The sequence below is a fragment of the Desmodus rotundus genome, chromosome 4 (assembly GCF_022682495.2).
Source record: "Desmodus rotundus isolate HL8 chromosome 4, HLdesRot8A.1, whole genome shotgun sequence".
Taxonomy (NCBI): domain Eukaryota; kingdom Metazoa; phylum Chordata; class Mammalia; order Chiroptera; family Phyllostomidae; genus Desmodus; species Desmodus rotundus.
This window is the reverse complement of record NC_071390.1, coordinates 47932133-47935233: the sequence shown is the minus strand read 5'-3', so window position 1 is coordinate 47935233 and position 3101 is coordinate 47932133. Positions and strand designations below refer to the sequence as shown.

Genomic DNA, 3101 nt, shown 5'->3' with positions numbered 1-3101 from the left:
AGCAATTGAGGTTTCCCAGGGAAAGTTACAACTTCACACTATTCAGGAAAGCGAACCAGGGAAAGTATAAGACGTGGAAATGCAATCTTAGTGAATATTAGAAGGACAAGGATTTTCTTTCACACTTTGTATTTTTCTCCCTACCTGATCCCTCCAGAATTGGGAATTCTGAAGAAGTAAGTCAAGTCATAATGTTTCTTCGCTTAAAACCAATAAAGCCAGTGGTTAATGGTGGTTTTTGCCAACCGAGATTCTAACTCAGATGTTGTGTCTGAAGGAGGCATGCCTAGGTTCTGGACGTCACCAGGAAGCCCTGAGGAACTGGGATGGACCCGCAAAACTAGTGAACGTCCACAAGCAAAAGCCTGGTTCCTGGGTCAGTTGTGCGGTTCATGGCAGCCTTTCCAGGGGAGGAACGAAGGTTGCTGCTCTGAAAAATGGTTTAAAAAGGAACCTGCAGGCACAAAGGAAACCCGAAGGACTTGAGTGAAACAACTGGTTCAGGTGAAGCCAGGTGGCAGGCGTGTGGCTCAGCTTCTGTGCCCTGACGGGCAGACCGGAGAGGCAATCTAAAGGTTTCTTGTGTGGATTCCAGCAAAGCAGACTTAAAAATCATGTATGATCCATGACCGCTCTTGGTGTGTTTATGCAAACAAATGGGAAAAATTAAAATTGGACTCAATATAGTCCTTTTAATGATAATAAGGGTAGTCTTAAGAAAAAAATTGCAGTTCAAGGAAAATCACAATGCTCAGTGTTGGACACTGGACTGGTGCAGCTGTCTTGAAAGTTTATTTTCACTTAGAAGTTAAAATTGGGTATGTGACGTCATCAAAGATGTTCAATAGACAGGCACGAAGGACCTGTCAAATTGCCACTGTTAAAATTCATTTCAGCAAATGCCTTGCAACTGGGTGTCTTCCCAAAAGACAGTCTCACAGGCACAAAGATTGGTTTGTGGGTTGTTGTGTGAATTAACGTGTGTGTTCTTCCTTCTGTTTTCATAAGGCATGTGCCTATGGCCTTGTTACCTGAGTGATTGGTTGCAATATAGACCTCACTTAAGAAGCCAATTTTTGAGGCAGCCATAGAGTTTAGCGGCCAGAGTGGCCCTGTGGGGAGGTGGCAGGAAAGACTAGAAACAGCTGCCGGAGGTGACAGAGTGGCGGCCCCACCTGGGTCTCTGGAAGACGAAGCTTGCAGCTCCAGGCATCCTGAGCCCAGGTCCCTCCAGCTCAGTGCAGCCGTGAGTGCCGAGGTGAAGGTCACAGGGCAGAACCAGGAGCAATTTCTGCTCCTGGCCAAGTCAGCCAAGGGGGCAGCGCTGGCCACACTCATCCACCAGGTGCTGGAGGCCCCTGGTGTCTACGTGTTTGGGGAACTGCTGGATATGCCTAATGTTAGAGAGCTGGCTGAGAGTGACTTTGCTTCCACATTTCACCTGCTCACGGTGTTTGCTTATGGAACATATGCTGACTACTTAGCTGAAGCCCGGAATCTTCCCCCACTCACAGAAGCTCAGAAGAATAAGCTTCGGCACCTCTCTGTCGTCACCCTAGCTGCCAAAGTCAAATGTATCCCATATGCAGTGTTGCCGGAGGCCCTTGCCTTGCGAAATGTGCGGCAGCTGGAAGACCTTGTCACTGAGGCCGTGTATGCCGACGTGCTTCGTGGCTCCCTGGACCAGCGTGATCAACGGTTGGAGGTTGACTACAGCATTGGGCGGGACATCCAGCGCCAGGACCTCAGTGCCATCGCCCGAACCCTACAGGAGTGGTGTGTGGGCTGTGAGGTAGTGCTGTCAGGCATTGAGGAGCAGGTGAGCCGTGCCAACCAGCACAAGGAGCTGGGCCTGAAGCAGCAGATTGAGAGCGAGGTTGCCAACCTTAAAAAAACCATTAAAGTTACCACAGCAGCAGCAGCTGCTGCAGCCACAACTCAGGCCCCTGAGCAACACCTGACTGAACTGCGGGAACCAGCTGCTGGCACCAACCAGCGCCAGCCCAGCAAGAAAGCCTCAAAGGGCAAGGGGCTCCGAGGGAGCGTCAAGATTTGGTCCAAGTCGAACTAAAGGGACTATCATTTTTTCCCCTGGAGATAGGGGGTCCCAGCTGCCTGCCTGACCCTTAGGAGTCCTCAAGGAGCCTTCCTGTGCCCCTGGCCAGCTGATAATCTTAGGTTCATGACCTTTCACCTCTCTCTCTCCCCTACCCCCAAGCATAGGTCACACACACCTTCTTTAGGGGGAAGGCAAGTATAAGTCATGTTTTTGTTGGTACTTTTTGTTTTCTGTGACTTCCTTATGTGTCCCATTGTCCCCCCCAACCCTTCCTTCCATGCTCTCCCTCCTATATTTTTAAGAGCCAGCGTCTGTCCTTGTGTCATTAAATAGGTGGGGCTGCTGTGTCTCCAGTAGAGCCCATGTGGTCCTCGTCTTACCACCCCACCCCTGCATGACTAATCCCCAATTCCTGCTCCCTACCCCCAGCCCGTTTGGGCAGCATCTGCAAAGCCATAGGGCTTCCGCCTTTGTTCCCACCCTGAGAGTCCTTGGAGCCAGTCTGCCATTCTAGGAGTCACTGGACACTTTCATCCTAGAATTCGGTCACACTACAGTCCTGTCCTTTCCTCTCACCTCCCCTTGGGTCCTGGGAATACTGCTGCCACAGTGACCCCAGAACCTAAGAAGGACAACTGTTTCTTGAGATGTCAGGAGATGGTTCTTTCTTGGCTCTGGCTATCTTGGAAAGCCTGATGGCAATCCTGGAAGAATTTATACTTCCTTTTGTGAGTTTTGTGGGGAAGGGAAAGGGATATAGATTGTATTAAAAAAAAAAGAGCATATATGCATATATTTATATATAACGTAATACCGAAATAAATCTATGAGAAATCTATCTACAAAAAAAAAAAGCGCCAATTTTTATCATCGCCCCCAAGACTCAACGGTTTGGCTGAACTAAGCGGCTGTGTTGGTGAAGTTCCAGGGCAGTCTGTGGGCTTCATTTGAAAACTGATTTTCCTTTTCTGCTTTAATGGCTTGGACAGAAAAGGCCCAGAAATCTGAAAGGGGGGACATCCTAAAACATTCCCCCCAGCCC

The 3101-nt window shown here is 49.3% G+C and overlaps 1 pseudogene across 1 annotated transcript; it reads left to right on the top strand.

The window, feature by feature from the left end:
- The first annotated feature begins 228 nt into the window (after positions 1–228).
- LOC112305524 (COP9 signalosome complex subunit 7a pseudogene) lies at positions 229–2830 on the top strand (annotated as a pseudogene). The gene is made up of 2 exons (XR_011651166.1): positions 229–376; positions 1086–2830. The product of XR_011651166.1 is annotated as a COP9 signalosome complex subunit 7a pseudogene (transcript).
- Positions 2831–3101: the final 271 nt, after the last annotated feature.